Here is a 23,139-nt window from a genome sequence, read left to right as displayed (position 1 = left end):
CAGTTCGACGAATTGAGGTGATGTCTGTGTGTGTGTGTGTGTGTGTGTGTGTGTATGTGTGTGTGTGTGTGTGTGTGTGTGTGTGCGCAAAACTACTCAAAAAATGTCACTCATTTTTCGGGCACTTATCCTCAACCGATTTGCTCGCAACAAGTTGCATTCGACGCAGAATCCTGTCCCATTGTTTCCTATTTGAAATTGGCCAGATCGGACTATGGGATCAGAAGTTATGGCCAAAATACAAATTCATACGAAAAATCGCGTAAAAATGTCACTCATTTTTCAGGCACTTACTTTCAACTGATTTGCTTGCAACAAGTTGCATTCGACGCAGAATCCTGTTCCATTGTTTCCTATTTGAAATTGGCCAGATCGGACTATGGGATCAGAAGTTATGGCCAAATACAAGTTGATACGAAAAAATCGCGTATCAAATGTCACTCATTTTTCGGGCACTTACCTTCAACCGATTTGCTCGCAACAAGTTGCATTCGACGCAGAATCCTGTCCCATTGTTTCCTATTTGAAATTGGCCAGATCGAACTATGGGATCGAAAGTTATGACCAAAATATAAATTCATGCGAAAAAATCGCGTAAAAAATGTCACTCATTTTTCGGGCACATATCCTTAATCGATTTGCTCACAACAAGTTGCATTCGACGCAGAATCCTGTCCCATTGTCTCCTATTTGAATTTGGCCAGATCAGACTATGGGATCGAAAGTTATGGCCAAAATACAAATTCATACGAAAAAATCGCGTAAAAAATGTCACTCATTTTTCGGGCACATATCCTTAATCGATTTGCTCACAACAAGTTGCATTCGACGCAGAATGTCTCATATTTACTTATTGAAAATTGGGCAGATCGGACTATGGGCTTAGATGTTATGGTCAAATTACTATTTATTGTGAAAAAGAGTTCAAAAAGTCTAGCTCACTTTTTTAGCACTTAGACTTCATCTATTGACGCTCGCAACAGATTGCATTCGACGCAGAATCTTGTCCCATTGTTTTCTATTGAAAATTGGCTAGATCGGACTATGGGATCGGAAATTATGGCTGAAACACCATTTTTGCCTTTTTCTACGAAAAGGCTGTATGTTCGCTCCAAAACCAAACTTTTACAGAAGGCCTGGAGACTCATAGTGTTATATACGTATAAGCTCGATGAACTGCGATGATGTCTCTGTGTGTGTGTGTGTGTGTGCGCGCACCAAAAGTGCGAAAAGTTTAGCTCACTTTTTTGGAACTTATCCTCAACCGATTTAATTCCAACTATAGATAGTAGAATATATAGATGAGCGAAAGCATGGCTGAGTCGATTTTTCTGCCCGTGCACACGCACATATGACGTCACAGCCCTTAACGTTTCCATTGAAATCGTGACGTCATGCTCGTTTGGAGACACGTTTGACAGTTCGTTTGGAGACAGAGGATTTATCTTCACTGATCTATATATTCCACTATCTATAATTCCAACAAGTTTCATTCGACGCGGAATCCTGTCGTATTGTTTTCTATTGAAAATTTGGACCATGGGCACAGAAATTATGGCCAAAATATACTATGTGTTATAAAAAAGCGAGTAAAAAAGTCTAGCTGACTTTTAATGGACTTACCCTCAACCGATTTACTCACAACAAATTGCATTAGATGCGGAATCCTGTTCTATTTAGAAAATTGGCCAGATTGGACTATTACCTTTGAAATTATGGCCAAAATACTTTTTGCCTTTCTTGTGCAACAAAGTTGTACCGAAAGGCTGTAATTTCTTTCCGAAAACGAACTATCGGATGCTTCCACACTGATACACTTCCCTTCCTCTTCATACGGGAGTTTGGTAGAAAGACGGTCATGAGATTTATATCATAACAAATATTGCCCTCCGCTCGCTTGATGGGAATGACATTTTCGTTTTCTTTTGTGTAGTCGGAGCTTCAGTTCAATTTACATCCAAAAGTGATATCCTTAAAATATATGACTGGGTAAAATAAAACAGGGTATGTACGTCAAAAGATTGGAAAAGGAAACAAAATGTCAAAATTTTTATTATTATATTGTAGATCAAGCTGAAAACCGAACCGAGGTTTCGCGACAATCGCATTTTCTCGCATTTCCGGATGTTGCAACTGCATCGCGAGTAGTGCGCAACTGTGCCATAGTCGGGCACCACTCGCGATGCAGTCGCGACATCCGGGAATGGGACAAAATATGATTTTCGGTTTTCAACTGGATCTACAATATCTTGCCATAAATAATCTGATTTTCATAGAACGGACAAAGAAATTTGTCTTTTTACTCCTAGCTACTAGCTCATCTATTTTCAAGCACACACATTTTACGAAGGTCGAGAAAGGCACCATCACCGCTAGGTGGATTAATCTGGGTTTTTATATTATTGCCTGCCTGGACTTAAATGATGATACGCGTTTCAAGGTTGAATGTTTAATAATTAAAACAGTACAGACAAGATTTTAGGGAAACATTGAATTTCTTGAAACTTGTCACTTGAAACAAGTCGGAAGATGTCAATACAACAATTGTATTGAAATCTAACAATATTGCATTATTTTAATATAGACTGTTCCAGAAATTATAAGCACCCTTGATTTTTTGATTTTTGCACCCTTGATTTTTGTCTTCTTTCTTCTAGTGCCGAGTTTTGCAGATTTTATGGAATATAAGTCATGTTTGAGATTTTTTTCCTTCACACGGTTTTGAGGTGTTCGCACAACACAGTTTTAAGTAGTTTCGCCAAATTTCTCATCAATATCCACATTAAATCCATTGCGTATGGTCATTATACTTATTTACCAAGCATTTCTGGTGTCAAAACTTAAAATATAGTAACCGAAGGAGAATAAGAGGCATTTGACATTCACAGGGTGCCGCTTCAGAAAACGTCAAATAAATGTCGAGCCGTTCATTTTCACTTATTTAACATGTGTTTTGCTTTATTTAATCAGTGTTGGCTTATGGCTCGGATTCTTAATCAACCCCAACGTATATCAAACGCCAAATCAATTTGATTTTTATGCCAAGCTGGTATTCATATATTCTTATTTATCTAGATAAAGTTTTGCAGTTTTTCGAGGTTTTCTAACCTTCGCAACATATTTGCAACCACTTCTCGACGACAAGACTAGCATTCCTATACACTTCCAATGAAAATTCGACTGATCTAATAGCTCTACATTTTTTACTAGGTGATTTTTCAAAAAAGGCACCCTAAAAATGGTCAATTTGTGCAAGCCAATTTTTCTGCAAAAATTTATATGTGACGCAAAATATTCGGAAAAATTAAATTAGGCTCATTAAATGGATACTATCCATAGAATGCATCAAAATTTACTTGAGACATTACATGCATTTCATTTTGCCGACTACTTTTTACTGTGCTTGTAATTTCTGGAACAGTCTTTATAGTATCTGTACAAAAAGCTTTTATTTCCTGTATTAAAACCTGGAAGAATTGTATATAACAAAATTTTAAACAATACATTTTTTATAATCTTTGTTAAGGAGACTTTCAGCCAAAGGCTGGCTCGTCTCCGTTAAACAATAATTGTCAGATTTAATTTTTGGGAGTATAGATTTAATTAGAAGGAGATAGATTTGCGCCTCACTGGTTTAGTTTAAATAGTTGGGGGAAGGGAGGAAGGGATTCTAGTTTCGTCACTATTTTACTTTATTTCTCAGTGTTGCGATTCAATGAAAATGGCCATCAAAATTTTGACAAGACATTTTTTTTTCATCACTTTCCAAAAAGGCTGCGAAATTTAGTTGTGGGCACCTTTGATTGGTTCGGTTATTTGCACACTCGTTTTATTGATTTCGTCGTTGAAATTTAAATCATTCAATTCGCTATAGTTGGCATCGGGGAACAGCCGTTTGGCCGAATACCGTTCGGCCGAAGGCCACTAGGCCAAAAGTTATTTGGACGAGTATATCATTTGGCCGAAAGGATCATTTGGCCGAAAGGGTCATGTGGCCAAAAGGATCATTCGGCCGGCCAAAAGGGTCATTTGGAAGATAGGACATTTGACCGAATAAGACATTTGACCGAATAGGACGAATAGACGTCTCACTTCTCACTTCTTAATTTCCACTTCTTACTGTGAAAAGTGAGTAGTGCGAAGTGAGAAGTGGGACATTACTCTCTTCTCACTTTTTACAGTGAGCAGTGAGAAATGAGAAGTTAGTAGTAAGACGTCACACTTCTCACTCCTCATTTCTCATTTTTCAAATGTCATATTCGACCAAATGTCCTACGCAGCCAAATGTCCTATTCGGCTAAATTACCCATTCGACCATTTGAACCTTTCGGCCAAATGACCTTTTCGGCCAAATGATCCTTTCGGCCAAATGACCCTTTCGGCCAAATGACCCTTTCGGCCAAATGAATTTCGGCCTAATGGTTTGTTCGTCCTAAGGGCATTCGGCCAAGTGGCTTTCGGCCAAGTGGCTTTCGGTCGAATGTGTTTCGGCCAAATGACCCTTCCTCGTTACCATCTAACATATCTTAAGGACTTTTTTATGCTAGTTTTTAAAGTTATTTAAGCATAATTGATTGAAGTAACTTTTTGTAATTGCATTGACATATTTACGCACAACAAATTGCATTCAGAGACAAGCAACCCTGAAAGTATTCTATTAATAAAGAAAAAGTACATTCTACGAGGATTTCGGACCCATTATTTGTTTTTGAAAATTAAACTGATCGGACATCACCTTCTTGAATTTTTTAAAATCATCGCTTCAATCCCTAGATCACCTTTCGTAAAAAAGATTTTGTTTAATTTTTCTTTGTTGGCAGCGTTGTATCCAGTATTTTGCGCTCGATAAGAAAACATTTGAACTTATCAAGTATGCCTCGATGCAGTGTTTTTTTTTGTAGTCAACAAACTTATGTCAACATGACAATCATTTTTAATATCTATCTAGTAGTATTAGATATTGCCGCTAACGGCAAGTCGAGCACATCTGTATATGGGCTTCCATATACAGATGTGCTCGACTTGCGGTTAGCGGCAGTATAGTACTGTAAAAAAATCTAATCTTTGATTGGATTCATTACCTATTAGTATTAATGTTTAGCTTTGTGGGTTTTGGATTTTGTATAATGTAGGAAAACAAAAACAAAGGCTAATAAGGATCTTTCATTGACTGGATGTGCAAAATATATTGCGATGGTCGAAATCTATTCAATTCAAGTTTTAGCCGCAAGGCAACAAAATCCTACCCACTTATTTTTTTTATAGTTTTTTGAAGAATGACAAATAAAGTTAGTGAGTGGCGTTTATGAATCATAATAAAAGTAAAATAAAATAACCACCTTCACGAAGCAACTTCGGACCAAATATTGACAAACGTCGCATGACTATTCAAAACATAGAATGACTTAGGGTAAAAGTTCCGATAGTCGTGGTTGCTCCTATAGTTGCGGTAGTGTAGTTTTAGAGAAACTACAGATTTAACGCAGCAACCCACATTGTTGATCAATTACGTGTACTGTCATAAGACGAAACAAGCACAAACAGCCTCGGAATATCCTCGAAAACGGTAAATAATACTCAAATAATTTATTTTTTCTGGACTTTGCACCAATAGTTGCGGTAGTGTTCCTATAGTTGCGAGTCGAATACAAAAACAGTGAGATTCGCAACCATAGGAACACAAATTAATAAATACCGCAACTATTGGAACATTGTACCAATACTTGGAGAAATGATTTTAGGTCACAATCAAGGATTTTCTTGCGATCGGAACATAATTCTCATAAAATAGTGTTACTGGGCTTTCGAATACACCCTCGAGGTAAGTGAAATACTTTATCTATAAGGTGTAAGCGAGAAATTTGTGATGGCGCGTGCTTATTACCTCCACTATTGGATCTTTGACCCTACTCAGTTTTCTTCTTCACATATTCATTCATTTGATTGGTACTGAGAATGGTCACTGCGTTTAAAGAAAACATAATTGGCCTCGATTATGTTGACTGTTGGCGCTAAAATTGCCCCTCAGTTTATTGTCGGGGTCATATATATATATGTGAGTAATTGTTAAAATCATTAATTGGTCGTAACTTTTTAGCGTGTGGGTAAAAGTTATTGAAATTTTTACTGAATGTATTTCATTGTGTAATGTTTACATAGGCTGAGTTTCGTGAAAATCGGTCGAGTGATTTCAGTGATGGCTTCGAATGAAGAAATAGTGCGCCAACAAATGTTGGGCACTCACTTCGAAAACCCAAACGCTTCTCATCGATGGATCGGAAAACAGCTGGGAATCGAACATTCAACCGTATCTCATGTGATCAAAACGCTCAAGGACCGTAAGAAAACCAAGCGAAAAAATGGTAGTGGCAAAAAACGTGGCACATCAAATCTGATGGATGGTTTTGAACCCATTTAGTCGTTATCCCAACATTTCGATCAGGGATGTTGCGAAAAGACAAAAGTTTGTTTTGTGCAGAAAACAATGAAACGTTCTGGATTACATGTGTACAAGGTCCAGAAGGCACCGAACCGGAGCGATAAACAGAACTCGGTGGCCAAAACTCGTGCAAGAAAACTGTACAGGGAGTGGCTCACAAAACCGTTCTGCATTGTGATGGACGATGAGACCTACATTAAAGCCGACACCAAACAAATGCCAGGACAGGAACACTACGTCGCCACCTCTAAGTTGGCCGTTCCGGAGAGTGTACGGAAGAAGAAACTGTCGAAATTCGCCAAAAAAATCCTTGTCTGGCAAGCGATCTGCGGATGTGGCAAAATGAGTCAGCCCTTCATCACCTCTGGGACCGTCAACGGACAAATGTACAAGGACGAATGCCTCCAAAAATGACTTCTGCCCTTCTTGAGATCTCACGATGGCCGGCGGCCCGTCTTAGACTGGTACAAAGATAATAATGTAGTTTTTGTACCAAAAGACGTCAACCCTCCAAACACCCCGGAACTTCGCCCAAATGAAAAATTTTGGGCAATCATAAAGGCAAAGTTTGTTAAAACTCCAAAACTGATAGAAAATGAACTTGAACTAAAGAAAGTGTGGTTAAAAGTAAGTAAGCAAGTCGGTCCTATCATTGCCCAAAATCTGATGAAAGGGGTCAAGGCAAAGGTGCGGGCATTTGGGTTGGGAGAAGAGGTTCAATAAACCAATGATGTCAAAACTTAACCATTTAGTAGTACTTACTTTATTTCAGAAATTATTTAAAAAGAATCGGGCTCAAGGAAAATTTTTGGTGACCTATTTTGTGTGTCCAAATTTCATCGAATACAGTCATTATGTGTTTAGTTTTACAGTAATTTTTTAGTTTACGAAATCTAAATAAATATTCACTGACTAATATTTGATCGGAAATTGTCAATGTTCAGTCGAACATGAAAATGTACGAAGTGAGGGTGACAAAGAAGACCGATGGGCTTAACCAAAAAAATTCGATTATACCTCTGTTTATGGTACACTGACCCCACCTATATGGGTCACTTTGTAACAATAATAAGTCACTCCAATTTGCATGTTGGTTAAATGGAAATGACTCATATTAGTGTGTGATCCATGATTGTGGGGTCAGTGTAGAACAAATGAATGATAAAGAAATGTATTATTATAGGCATGTTGGCCTGGACACCACAAGACCTGGATAAGTTTGACAGAAATTTAATTTTATTTAAAATTGTTACAGTTGATTTTGTGCAACGTATTTGTGAAGACTTGAAGGACATATACTTGACCTCAAAGCAATTCAGTTGCGGCGATCAGTAAAAAAGCATTCACTATTACTTTTGGGAAAGTCCGTCTATTCGAAAAAATTGTAAGTTCTGAGATTTGTTCACAGTAGAGAAGATTGTTTTATTCCATATGTACGATCGCTTGTGTCTGCATTTTAGAAGTGAACTTCATGTGCATAAATATTTTGTTTTAAGATAACCACACATAAAAAAACGGAAATGTTTAAAAGAGGGCAATACCTAAGAAAAATAAAACATTGTGCGAATGATATTATGGACTATGCAAAACTGGATTCAATGGAACAACCAGGGTGTCACCATCTTAATACTCTTATTTCTTTTGAATTTTATGTTAAAACTTCTTCTTGGTTGAAATAATCGAAAGCCCGGATACCAAATTAAAATTTCTGTGCAACCCCTTTGCTGCCGCTAACCGCAAGTCGAGCACATCTGTATATGGGCTTCCATATACAGATGTGCTCGACTTGCGGTTAGCGGCAGTTTGGGTCTGTTCACAAATTACGTAACGCGTTTCGGGGAAGGCGGGAGGTCCAACTTGCGTTATACTTTGTTACACTGAAAGATGGGGGAGGGGGTGGGTACTACCAAATGTTACGCATAACGCGAATAAAAAATTGTTATTTTATGGTACGACACTTATTGAATTTTGTTTTCTGATGAGGAATTCCAAACCCAGCCAAAGATAATAGAGGCAACAGTTTTAATTCTAACTCATTGCATTTTGATCTATCCACTTTAATCACGTGAAAAATAAATATGTTGATCGTATTAGTCATTAACGAAATCAAGCAAGTAGCTAGACTGATTTGCGTAAAAAATGCCAGACGTGTTTAACTGACCTACTTAATTGTAAAGGTCACTCATGGCCTCAAATTATATTTCCGAATAAATTTCAATAATAAGAGTTTTCTCAGTTATGTGTTTCCAAATTTCCTACCAGTTGGACGCTAGCAATGGAAATTGAAGATTCAAATGCGATTTTCTCAATTTTATGAAATGCTGGGTTTTCTCCACAATTAATACCCTTATATGATGTAAAAAAAAATTTGGAATACTTTTCGTTATTCTCTATGAAATTCTTGTTTTCGCAGGAATTTGCTTTCCAAAATCTTGTACGCTGAAATCGCAAAGTATTTAATAGTCTTATTTCCAATTAAGTACAAACATTCCTAGAACGGCAGTACACGAGCTACTCGCTTATACTACTCGTTCTTATGTGTTTTCAAAAGGTTGGGGTTTACAGGAATTTAGAACACGAAAACAAAAATTCCCTATTTTAGATACATTTTCTGGTACAGCTTTCAGCAACATTGGATTCCATAAGAAACCGACATGTATTCCCTACAGACTATTGGGCTTCGGTGCTTCTATGAAACGGAATTTCTGTCCTGCTTTAATTAGCTACATTGTATAATAATCTGATTAAAATGGAATAGAATAATATTTCAATCCTTAGTTTTTGATCACCTGTTGTTATTCTAAAGCTAGCAATGCTCAAACAAATACCAAAAATCCACATGCTTCATAAAAAAGGAAAAAAGAAGCACTCCAATTTTTCACAGTAACGCGTTATATGGGAAAGGGAGGGAGTACAAAAAATGTTACTTTTGGTTAGGAGGGGGGGGGGGGGCAAAAATCCCGATTTTTGCGTTACATAATATGTGAACAGGCCCTTTTCAGGCCCACTCATTCCAAGTCCAAAAATCCGTACAAAGTTATTAGAAGTAGATAGCTCGTAACTTCAGAATTCTTCATCAAAAAATTTGAAAAAGCATATTAAATAAATTTAAATTGTAAAATAATAATTGCAACAAATGAAAATTACAAAGACCGATAAGTTGGTTCAAGGTAGAGCTAATGAGTGCTTATATTTTTCTTTGATCGGAGCCTCTGGAATTTCAGAAAGCCATTGACTTGGCCGCCACTACAGAGCGCAAAAAACTGGATATAAATTTATTTCATAAATAAAAAACAAATTAAAAAAATGAAACTTAACTGCCTAAAATGCAATTTTAGACATTTTGTATGTGATTGTTTTTATTATTTTTATTATAATGAGCGCACATCTGTGCTCATACGGGAGCAGGTTATCGGAACAGGTTATCAGGTTATCATCGAACATCGAATTGTGCACAGAAAGCCAAACACAGTGTTGGCTTTAGAGATTGTCCTGGATAAGTGCTCGTTAACCCGGAGCTTACTGTGCAAGGTGACCCCAAGATCCTTTATGGAGTTTACTCTCATAAGCGGCAACTGCTTCATCGAATAGTCAAATCTGATTAGTGAGTGAACATGGGTAAACGTAATAATTCTGCATTTGGTGGCGTTGCCTTGTATTCCGTTTCTCTAACACCACGATGATAAGCGCACAATGTCGGTTTGAAGTGCACAGAAATTTGTAGCTCACTCGAACTCGGTAAATTTTCTGGTCATCCGCAAAAAGCAGCTTACACGAGTGCAGCTGATCACAAACGTCGTTGATAAAAAGCGTAAAATTAAAGATCCTAGATGACTCCCTTGTGGAATACTTGACGGAATCTCGAATTCACCTGAAGTGGCGTCCCTGAACATAACAAAGGTTTTTCTTGAAGTTCAGTACGAATTAATCCAGTTGAGGATCTACAACTGTAGACCAACTGTTGATACTGAACCGATCAAAATAGCAAATTCGTGCGGAACTTTATCAAATGCCTTCGAAAAGTCAATGTACACAGCATCTACTTATTGCCGCTTAAAGATGCTTCCAATAACACTATTGGCGAACCTCATTAAATTAGAGATCGTCGAACTTTTTTTCATGAATCCATACTGGAATTCTGATATAACTGCTGGATATAGCTTATCATGCAAGAGTCTTTCGAGTACTTTGGCCAAACAGTTCAGGATCGAAATGGGTCGAAAATTTTCCACGCTATGAGGCATCAGGGAATTCGCAATTCGCTAGTGATCGGTTGACTATTGCCAGGACTGAGATAGTCAGCGAGGCTGCACAGTTCCTTATGAACGATGGTGGAACCTGATCTGAACAAGGTCCCTTCGAAACGTTAACTGAATTAGGAGCGTTAAAAATAGTGTCGTAACTGAGGTTTAGCTACGGTAGATGGATATTGAAGCTTCGTAATTCTTCTAAATACTGTTGTGGCGGGTAATGGTAATCACGCCAAATTGTATGTTGTATTGATTGTATTATTGACTTGTACGTTAAATGTTTCGTTTAATTCCGGAATGTCAAGTGGAAACGTATGCGGGTGTGGGAATGTGTTCCAAAAACAAAAATGAATCTCCTGGTGCGGGGGCGAGTTGCGGAGTGTGCCATCGGATCGACTTAGACAGTACTAATGGTCGGATGGTACAATGCGATGAGTGTGATGCGTGGTTCTATCACGATTGTGCGAACGTGAACGACAGTACTTGGGATTGTGGATAATGAAGCTGTAACGGATGCGTGAGGACATCGCTGGATAAGCACTATCTCGACCCGATGGATCTGCCTCGGACCACTACTGTCACTGCTCGAGCTTCTGACCCTGTTCCTCAGTCTGCTTTAGGTTTTTTTGTTGCTCCTGTTGCCACTGCTTCTACTGCTGCTCGAGAAGTTCTATCTGGTCACTCAAGGCACGCCATGAAGAAGAAACGCTTCTGCCGGTGTACGGCCAGCTGCGAGAAACGGTTGTGCCGTAATCTCAATTGTGTCTTCCAAGTGGTTTTGTTCCAATGGTGCCGGATATTCCGCTCCGCTTCAGCCTCGACTTATGGACCTGGAGACAGGAATATTCAGCATCTTCGATCCGTCGGGAACATCCCGGGAATTCTGCCGAGCTACCAATCACCAATTTGTGGATATCCAGCAGCAATATTCATTTCGTCATCGATGCCTTTATACACCGTATTGTAACACCTTAAAAATCACTCAAATAAAGAATAAAAAAAAAATTATACACCGTAGCGTCTCAGCAGCCGATTAGGAACGAACATTCGAACATTCGAACATTCGAGCAAACTTTCAGAATGCGTGGTTTCCGGAACGATGAGCTGCTCAATCGTCTCGAGAGGAGTCTACATGGCAAGACATTGAACGCTGTCAAAAGTCTTCTTCTACACCCCGACAACGTTCCGGTGATCATGAGCTGGATGAAAACTCTCTTTGGTAATCCAGAATCCATCGTGGAGACAATGGTCCGGAGAATTCTCATGATGCCACCACCGAAGGCTGCCAGTTGGACGAACGACAGTACTACGTTGCGTTGCTGCAGGAGCTTGAGGATAGTTGGCTTGAGGATAGTAACGGTGTTGAAAATGAAGTTGGCATTTCATCGAAAGCAAATTGGAGCCGCTACGCTGTTGGATTTCAATGATTGGCTGGGGGAGATGGTGAGGCGTTAAGTCAGGTGATTAGACCGGCGGTGTGGACCAAACCGCAGAAACTGGAAACCAGGATGGAAAAGAAAGTGCGAAAGGACGAGGTCTACGTCCACGTGCATTCCGTTTACCAGCCAGAACAGGTCGATCGCAAAGCTTGTCTAGCATGCGGCCATGTATGTAATAGCCTCGAAAAGTGCAGCAGTTTCCTAAAGATATCACCGCATGCTCGATGGGGGTTAGTTAGCGACCGAGAAGAGAATCTGCCGGAAGTGTTTGAAGGGGGGATGTAGATTTCCACTTCACCGGTTGCTGCATGACGACAGCAAACACAAAAGGCCGTCATCAAGCGCTCCATCGCAGAACGCGTCTCTAAATGCGCATCACAGCTGGTTGCCAAATGTGCTGCTAAAGTACGTACGTGTTACGTTGCAAGGCAAAGGGAGATCGATTACTACATACGCCTTCTTGGATGCAGGATCGACATCAACACAGTTTGTGGAAGAAATTAAATCTCAAAAGCGAGAAGTCTTCGATGTGCATTTCGTAGACATGATGGCAAAGAAAATATGAGCAAGGTTCGTATTCTCAGCGAACATTTCCTGTGCTTCAATCTCTGGACAGGGCTTTCTACCGGAGATGCATACCGTACGCAGCCTCGATCTTCTTGAACAGTGCAATTCCAGTATTTGACAGATCTACCAATCGACTCTTTTTTTTATAGCAAAACCCCGAATCCTGTTTGGAGTTGACAGCTCCAGACTGGAATACCCACTCGATTCCAGAGAAGGGAGTGAGAACCAGCCAACTTCTGTACTAGTCCGTGCTCTTGTTTGTCAGGGCAAACGAATGCGAAAAACAAAGTTTAGTATAGCTACCATATCTGGCAGACTACCAAACGAAAGGATATATTCGCAAACTTTCAGCGCAGGAGGAAGGCATGTACTCTGGACGTTCGTGATACCTGCCGATCTTCCCCGTGGTGAATCCCAATAAACCGGGTGAGCTACGAATCGTTTGCGATGCTGCGCTAAAGTGGGAAACCTTTCTCGCAATTCGTTTCTGCTAAAGGAACCAGATCGGATTACACCACTTCATCACGTCCTCCAAAGATTTCGCGAATACCGCACAGCGATTTCAGTAGATATGCGTGAAATGTTTCACCAAGTTCGGATCAAGCCTACCGATCAGCATCGTCAGTTCCTGTGGAATTATATTTGTTACATACACGCAGATCGCGGATTCGAGATCCGAGGATGGCTGTCGAACTCCGAAAAGGTTCTTGAATCCATGTGCTGGGATATTATCAGCGACACGTTCACGTTCAGGGGCCCTCCTTAGCCGTGCGGTAAGACGCGCGGCTACAAAGCAAGACCATGCTGAGGGTGGCTGGGTTCGATTCCCGGTGCCGGTCTAGGCAATTTTCGGATTGGAAATTGTCTTGACTTCCCTGGGCATAAAGTATCATCGTGCTAGCCTCATGATATACGAATGCAAAAATGGTAACCTGGCTTAGAAACCTCGCAGTTAATAACTGTGGAAGTGCTTAATGAACACTAAGCTGCGAGGCGGCTCTGTCCCAGTGTGGGGATGTAATGCCAAGAAGAAGAAGAAGAAGACGTTCACGTTCAAGATTCCAAAACGGTGCCAACAGGAGCTGTCGTCCGGAAAGCAAGTTCCCACGAAGCAGGAAGTTTTACGGGTCTTAATGTCAGTCTACGACCCATTCGGCTGGCGCAAAAAACACAAAAGACTAGAACGATGAAGGGTTCTCTTTGAAGTTCCGTTGCACTTGTTCAAAATGTACTCACGGAATCGAACTTCATGCACGCTGTTATACACAGCTTCCGCAAGTTGAACAGTTGATTCATGGTTCCTCTTTATATGTGACCACAGGTGGGCACGACCGTATGAAAATCCGGAATTTGACTGAAATTAGTCTTATATAAAATTTTGACGTCAGTGCCAGTAAAAAATGTTGACGCGAGAGTCCAATTCAATATTTTATGTTCCATAATGAAAAAAATTAATAGGTACCTTCGAGGCACGTGTTTTCATTCTAGTCCAGTATCCTTCGATCGGCTGAAGCTCTGGTGATTTTTCGGTCCTTGACATGACATTGGATTACTGGCATCTTTACATAAGATGTGGGTTATGAGGTGAAACTACTGTAATTCCGAAACTACTGGAAATTTTACAATGAAACTTACGCAGTGTTATCACACACAATTACGTTATAATCAACCCAGGAGGTGGAATGTTAGCAAATAGACCTTTAACAGTGATGAAATTTGATTTCGTACACCCTTTACGATATCAAGCAAATAGTGAACTGATATGTTGACAGGAGCAATAGTTTTTGATGAAATTTTGAAAAATTTCACGTGGAAGTTCCGCAGAATTTTCCAAAGATTTTTTTAAATTTTCCTTGCGGATTCTAGACTATTTCCTTTCAAGCTTCCGAAGATTTTTTTTGTTGGACATTCGTAACAATTACCCGATGCCTTCCAACGAATTGCTGAAATCCACATTTTGAACAATTTACATTGAAAACTTTTAAGCTTCCCAAGGATATTCCGATAACATTCCAAATGGGATACTTTCCATAAATTTATATCCAATGTCGTATGTCCATTCAAATCTTGATACATTTTGTACTAGACATGTACTAGATACATGCAATCGATTTTTTGACCAATATACTATTTTACGATTCTATAATAATAAATTATTTTTGTAGCTATTGTTTCTCATTCCTGTCGTCTTCCTTAGATTTTATCTTGGTCATCTCTAGAAATCGTCCTTCATTTTGCAATCAATAAATCTACAACGATTCAATCATCTCCAGATTCAATGATAGCAACAACAACAACACTACTTTGATGATACTCTGCACAACATCGTACTTTCCACAGCTTTTAAACTCCACCGTCCGTGCAGGCACGTGCCCCAACCCTTTACACGAACATCATCATTACCGTCATCTAGTGAAAGGCAACAACATCCTCACCCATTCGGAGCTCAGCTGAGAAAACTGCTCGAAGGAACCGAGGAGAGAAATTAGGGGTTTTCCACCACATGGTTTTTCACTCAATCGCCGGTTCGCTCTCGCTCGCTCGCACTATCGGTCCCGTGGCCCCCCCGACTGCGGATCGCTCATTCGTTCTCTTTCGCCACTGGCTGGGAACCTCTCGCTCTGTCGCACCCAAAGGTGCTGCCTCCGACTGTCGTTCCTTGGTTTCTTTGCTAAACACACATATGTGCGGCTGTGTGGCTGCCACTTTTTGCTGCTCTGATTATATGGCCGCGAAGGAGTTATGGTGGCCATGGCCAACCAACGCACCCGGCCGGCGCTGAAGGAGGAGGGTGGAGCAGGAAATGTTCTAATTCCGCCACAGAGCACAAACCAGACCTTGCTGGCAGCCAGTTTCAGGATCCGTCCGCACTATCTCACCACACCACAGATCGGTCGGTTGGGTTTGGTTTGGCTGTTTCTTCCTCTTCGAGTGCACGACGAGGCTGGCTGGTTGAACTATAACACGTAGTGGTCCCCAGGTTGGTCGGCTGGTCTAGGAAGTTTCGAACGCGGCTTGCATCTCAAAGTCACCGACCTAGAGTGGCGTCGCGACGCGGGCAATCGACGGTCGAACATTCCGCAGAGGTGCTGAACACGCAAAATGATGTGGTGCGGTGCAGCGAGTGTGGGTGTGTGTTGAAAGTTTTTCCGCTTTCCTGGGCTTTGTGTGCTGCGGGGGCCGCCAAACGAGCCCACGTCCATCGGAACGACGGTAATCAGTAAATAAACGTTATCGATACACGCCGTCTGCCCAGGCCGGAACGACGGTGCTGCTGGTCGTTCGAAAGTAAGCCATGGATCCCGGGCTGAAAGGTTGAGAATTATCGCGTGGCCGCGTGTGTGTATTTGCATAGGTACGATGTTCGCAGCCGAAGATTCGGAAGGATATTTGACTTTTTACATCCGCCCGACACAGTGTTTGCGCTACCAAGCAGTGAGGTGAACCCTTTCAATTAGGCTGCAGGATGATGGTCATTGATGAGCCGAGAGCATGGTGTGCCTACCAACCTGTGGTTAGGTTTGCCAGTGTAACCGAAAAGCCGTCAGATGAAGACCGAAGTTGAGGCTTTACAAGTGATTGGTTATTTGTGATCATAGTATGGTGAACCTGGTTTCGGGTTTTGGTGTATGAGACGGCCTTTTACAACGGGGAAAACATCCTAATTCTGCGTGGTACGGTTCAGATAATTGAGTGCTGTAGTTGATTACATTGTAGGAAGAAAGCACTAGTGTTCCTTTTGCACATGGATTAGAATGACCAACAAGAGAAACGATTCCGCGAAAGGTAGATATCTAGTATTAATATTTGTGTGTCCCATTCAAAAAATGAGTGAAATGATGATATTATTTGATTTGATTTTATTCAATGAAGCAACCCACATTTGACGTGAAGATCGAGAAGTTGACAAATGAGTAATGTAAACCTAAATGACTTTGAAAGGAATAAGCGGGTTTTCAACTCAACTTTGAGTGCAACCTGAAATTAAATAACCCAGCCAGCGGATGATAGACTTTGACACAGTTCTGTATTAAAACCTTGTAAAATCTGTGCAACATTTTGTCATATACCAATCATTGTATTATAATCATGCAATTCCGCATTAGTCGAATACAGTATTTGTATTAATAACTTACATTTTTTGGATTGGAACTCCATTGAATATGTATGACAAGATTTTATACAGAATTGTGAGATTTATTTTTCGTGTGTATATTGTCTTATGCAAAATTAAGTAACTATATCGTGTAAGGGGGCTGAACTTTGATGTCAGACGAATTTAAATTATTCTGTTTGATATAGCACGATAAATTTTGTATCAATATTGTCAAATTTTTCGTACATGCTGTGCGACTTCTAGAAATACTGACCTTCAGGTATACATTTCAATATGATTACATTATTGACAATTTTCGAATTTTTTGGTTTTCTAACTACTCAATGGTGTTACACACAGACGGAACTACCTCCTGCAGGTTTTCGCCCCATCTAGAACCAACTAGCCCTCTCCCCAAAATTGTTGTTCACATTTCGCTCGTTTATTTCTTCAATTCATTACAGCAAGTTAAAACTATTTTAGCAAGTAGTCCGATGATAGCCAATTGTTCCATCTTACGACAAGAATGCTAAACACTTAGAAAATAAGGACTGTTCAGTTTAAAAAGAGGACACTTTGGGCTTTTGATGTTTTTCAAACCATCAATCTTTTGAGAAATCTGTTTTTCTTCGTTGAATATATTATCTGACCTTCTAGAAATGATATCCAATTATCAACGAAACAATTCTAATTCAGAAATTTACGATATTCATAACAATCTCAATTTATTGGATGTTTAACAGCTCCAACCGTTTATATTCGGTTTTCGGGCTGCCACAAGCTATACTGTTTCTGGATATCGACAAATCATTAACAGTGTGTGTTTTTCCGATCTTCTTGATGATTTTGTTGACATGCCGATTTACAATTCTTTTACAAGTTGTCAATTTTGCTTATAAAAAATCTGTTGGAAAGCTGATGTTAACGCGAAATTTGAGAAGCTTTGACAATAGGCGCCATTTTGTTGGATATAAACTGTTTTATCTCTTTTCAAAAATTACAGTTGATTGACTGTGTATTAGAACATACGATGAAGCAAACTCCATCAAAACTGACCAATCTATCTGTATAATATCGTTATGTAAAAGTGTCCTCTCAATAAACTGAACAGTCCTTATATATCCGGCCATGTTTTCAGCAAAAGATAAAACCGACAAAGAGAATTTGTTTATACTGCAGTTATGCAACTTTCGTTTTGAGCGCCAAATATCATTGATTATGGAAGTTGGAATTGATTGCATGTTAACTCAATTGTATAAACTACAGGTATAATATCCCGGTAGAAGCCATGAACAGAATATCTAAACATGATATGGTTTTGATTGATATAAGAGATAAAAGAACTGGCAACAATATCAAAAATTTGCACCGAAATATCATTTGAACATCAAGATATGCTATGGATAAGAACAAACTAATGGCACATGATATTGATCACTTCTTACAAATAGCACAACTTGATCTCCTCATGATATTTTAGTGCAAAATATTGATATTGTCGTGTGATCTTTTATCTCTTATATCAATCATGTCAATATCTCATTTTGCTATCTTATCAACATTTGATATGATTGAGTTGTTTTCGTCTACTCGGGATCTGACGTAGGGACTAAGTGCTAAGACATCTTAACGTTATCCAGGCCTTCTGAAAAGTTCGTTTATGAAGTAAAATGACAACTTTGTAGTACGTGAAATCCAAAAAATCTTCGGGTTTTGAAATAGATACAGAATAGTAAGGCAACCAAAAAAAAACAGATTAATCCACCTAGCGATGGTGATGCCTTTCTCGTGCGTTATAAAATGAAATAAGAAAAACACATTAGATAGGTCAAAAAAGCACTTTAGGGAAATAGATTTAATTATTTCCATCATTTCTCATTCATAAGAATTCATTGCATTGCAGATATTTTCCAAACAAAAAATGGATTTTTTTTTTTTAAAACTATATTTTGTTAAGAACTCCGGAACGCAGTGTCCGATCGGTCTAATTTTTAATGGGGTCTAACTAGGCCACAATCTGCGTCGAATGCAACTTCTTGTGGGGAAATTGGATACCCAAGTAACATTTTTAGTTTTATAACGCTCTCGAAGAACATTATTTACTCTACAAGAGTGTCTTAAAACCATTATAAAACCAAAATGTTGCTGGGGTAATGCTAAGTACAAAAAAGTTTGTCTCACATTTTTTGTACACATACACACACATGCATACACAGTACACACATACAGACATCACCTCAATTCGTCGAGCTGAGTCGATTAGTATTTAACACTATGGGTCTCCGAGCCTTCTATAAAAAGTTCGGTTTTGGAGCGGTTCTATAGCCTTTCCGTATACTTAGTATACGAGAAAGTCAAAAAGAATGAATTTAGAATGTTCAATGGGATTTCTAGGTGAATGATCAATCCTTTAATCTATATTAAACCGAGTTTCTAATTTTTGCCTTTCTCGTATACTACGTATACGTAAAGGCTATATGATCACTCCAAAACCAAACTTTTGATAGAAGGCTCGGAGACCCATAGTGTTATATACCAATCGACTCAGCTCGACGAATTGAGGTGATGTCTGTTTGTGTGTATGTACGCATGTGTGTGTGTGTGTGTATATGTGTATGTGTACAAAATTTTGTAGACACACTTTTTGGAACTTAGCATTAGCCGAATTACTCGCAACAAGTTCCATTCGACTGAGAACCCTGTCCCATTGTTTGCTATTGAAAATTGGCCAGATTGGACTATAGGATCAGAAGTTATGGCCAAAATACTATATTCTATGCGCAAAACACGCTAAAAACCAGTCACTCATATTTTTTAGTATTTATTTTACACGAGAAAGGCACCAATAGGTGGATTAATTAGGGATTTTTTTAAATAATTTTGCCATTTGAAGACCGTGTTTACCTCTGCGTCCCCACAAAACCAACAGGAAGGATTATCAGGCATCGTTGGACCTGGAATCACTCTGATAAGTGATGCGACTGTGTCAGTTTTTTTTTACACAATGATTTTAACAAACTACTATTATGCCACACAAAGCAGAACAAACTACCTACACACTGGCCAGAAACACAGTCAAAGGCGCACGAACTGATTTACTTCTCGATCGCAAAGCACAAGGATACTAGATCGTGCGAAGTATCTAAAAACCGAGCATGATCATGATCAAACATACACTTCACACCATGCATGCCCGGTGGAATATGAAAACTGTGAAGGATTGCGCTTTGGATCTTCTGAAACGATTATCCATGAAATCCGAAAAAGTTAAAGCCAAGTATTGTAAGCTAAGTATTGCCGATTATTGATCCAAAGGCAATTCTTTCTGCAGATTTTCTTGATAAATAGTTTCCCGTAAATAGCCTGATTCGAAACGGGTATGAAGCGGAGTTTCAAATTTATTAAATATTGTTTGTGTATCGCAGATAATAGATAAACTTATTGTTATTCATATACCAATTAAAAACTACCGCAAACTAGCTAGTTTCCTTTTTTTTAATTAAACCTTGTTTATTTTGTTTTAAACTTTGTGTTGCGGCCACGAAGTTGTAATTCATCAAGCAGTACCAAGTAGCTGTGGTGAAATTCTAAATTACAAATATTTTACTCTTCAAACGTATACGAACATGAATACGAAGAAACACGAATTACTAAATTTTCAATCATTTTTCATATAGGGGAAATGACGTCTTTGGCAGGTTTTGATCTATTATTGTCAGGGGAGTTTTTGTTGACCAAATTTTATGAAATTTGGCCACAATATTCTTTGATATGCAGAGAATGTTTAGGCCAAATTTGAGTATAATTAATTATAGGAAATCCCCCGACAATAATAGAACAAAACCTGCTAAAGCCGTTATTCCCCCTATGTGTAGAATTTTGAAATTTAATGTCAAACCACATTTAAGGTTTTTACAGATTCGAAACATGCATTGAAGTTTATATTATTGACCAAAATCAAATTTTCAACAATTGAAAATTCCAAAAAAATCAAAAATTCCCGTATGAAGGCGATCTTGGACATAAGAGGGTTAGCAGTATTCGTTAGTTGGGTGTGTGGAGCGTTAAGTGGTTGCTCAATAAGCAGTCATAAATATAATAAACATCTTTTAAAAAAGACAAATCGAATTTAAAGCTAGAAAGTTAGATTTTTTTTATTAGTTACGTCAATGATGCTGCACCATACCATAAATCACATAAGGAAAGGGAGTTTAAAAATATGGAGGAATATAATCGTGCTGGTTTTGGATATCACCAAACCCTTGCAACATAGTTGTATGGTTTTATGGCATACTTGAAGAATCAATCGGTGTCTTCAAGAGCGTTACCTACCTATACCTTTGATGGTCGTACACTTCGTGTTGTCCGCAGCAAAACCGAATGTAATGTCCAGTACCAGGGTGCTCGTTCTTGAGCCGCCAGTCGCAAGTCTCTCTGCACGCCGGCCGCACGCGCATCTTCCTCGATTGCACACAGCATCCTCTTCCAGGTTCTCTGCTAAATATCACTTTTGCTGGTCTCTCTCCCGGCATACGCACTACGTGTCCAGCCCACTGTAATCTTCCGTATTTTATCAGCCTGCCGATGTCTGCATTTTTGTACACATGGTAAAACCCGTGACTCATGCGTCTGCATCTGCACTAAGCATATGCGGTGTTTCGAAAAACCGTACAAAATCAGAGCCCCAAAGTCAACCGCGCTGAACGACGTCCGAAACGAGACTCATTTGAATAATATTGTTTGGTGAAGTAAAAATAATTTTCAGTATTCAGTTTGAACAACCATTGTGAAATGGAGATGATGTTGTTTCAGAAGTTTTCCTGATTTATGGATTTTTAAATCTTTGCGTATTTAAGAATGCTCCAGTTTTGGGGTATTCTCTGATATCTCACAGATCTTTCGATTGGGATTATTGTCATGACCTAAACTTTTACCTTCAGATATTTTTGATTCCGTATATCATGAGAATCTATAATTTGCTCACATTGTCTAGATCCTGCAGATCCAGATTATTCGAACGCTTTAAAATCGTATCCATTCTCAGCCAGAATCGTGCCGGTGCAGCGCGTTTTCCGTAGTTCTGTTTGTTGTTAGTTTGAACGTGCTGCTGGTTTTAATAGTTAATGATTAGCAATAAACGTAAATGTCTGCGTTCGAAATTGTTGGGATGAAATTAGTTTATATTTAATAGCCAAATGCTTATATATTATTCTCATAGTCTGCAAAGATTTTTTACTGTTTATTTTAAGCATTATATTTTTTTTTATCTAACAGTCATTATCTTCCAAGTGTTTGAATTTTTCGCTTCTCTTACATAAATAATGGATAGGAGCGTCGAGTTCTGAAACATATTGTTTGGAAGATTCTGTACCAAATTAATTTGGTTACACTGGCGATCACCTCGTCAGAGCTACCGACTGTCTCGATTCAATTGTCACGTTATGTCCTAGCTTCCAGAAAACACGTATTTTGCCGAGAATTGTTTACGGAAGTCTGTTCTTTATTTTGCTCAGCTGCAGAAATAAAAACTAACTCTGTATTCTTTAATATTGCGAAAATAGTTTGGATACTCAAAATTACCTTCACCCTTTAACTTCAGTAGACCCTCAAGACCGTCAACTTCAGTAGGTTCAAGTCTCTTTTTAATAAATTATTCAGATCTATTACAGATTTCTTTACATTCCATTTCTAATGGATTGAATCTCCAGGCTTTACAGATTCTTCATGGAATGCAGAGCTTTTGACGGGGCGCCAGGCAATGCGAGGCAAGTAGGCTGAACCCGGGACTGTCCCGCATAATTCGGGACGTTTGGCCACTGTAACCTAATGCCTACATGTAGATAGCTTGATGGTGTTGCTAGAAGTAAGCGCATCCCACGGCTATTATTGTTGAGGTTCGACTCCCACCGCAGCCCACCACAGAATTTTTCTAATTGCTCTCGCAAAAAGTGAGTGGGAGGTGAAGGGATGAAACGAAAAAAAAGTTTTCATCTAGCAGTCACGATTTTCGCTTATTTTCAGGCCTATGCCAAGAGCTCATGTTTAGCGTAGCCAACACCAACACCAACGTCGAGCAACGTACGTCAAATCTAAAAAAGCTTAACATCATAAAACATCAAAATTCAGCTTTCTTCAATATGCAACTTTAATCGGGAATATTCATTAAATATGACTAATGAGTTTAATTGATTCAAAACTTATCTACATGATCAATTTTGATTTTACTTACATGGAGAAAAACAATGTGTCTTCTATTTCACTGTGAAAGGCTTGAGCAGAATTTAAAAATAAATCCTGCTCATTTATTGTTGTGGATATTTTTGATTATTAAGCTACAATCGATGTTGT

General features: G+C 39.0%; 1 protein-coding gene across 4 annotated transcripts in view; it reads left to right on the top strand.

Moving 5' to 3' along the window:
• Positions 1-23,139, top strand: part of LOC134205554 (uncharacterized) — a 189,413-nt gene that overhangs the window by 41,010 nt on the left and 125,264 nt on the right. For 2 of the 4 annotated variants that reach the window (XM_062680885.1, XM_062680882.1), the window contains exon 1: positions 15,586-16,481. The exons of the other annotated variants lie outside the window; for them this stretch is intronic. The gene's annotated coding sequence lies outside the window, so the exon portion shown is untranslated. Of the gene's footprint in view, positions 1-15,585; positions 16,482-23,139 lie in introns of those variants that run through there. 4 annotated transcript variants of the gene reach the window in all.

This window comes from Armigeres subalbatus, chromosome 1 (genome assembly GCF_024139115.2).
Source record: "Armigeres subalbatus isolate Guangzhou_Male chromosome 1, GZ_Asu_2, whole genome shotgun sequence".
Classification (NCBI taxonomy): Eukaryota; Metazoa; Arthropoda; class Insecta; order Diptera; family Culicidae; genus Armigeres; species Armigeres subalbatus.
The sequence above is the reverse complement of the archived record's forward strand: the minus strand, read 5'-3'. Positions and strand labels throughout refer to the sequence as shown.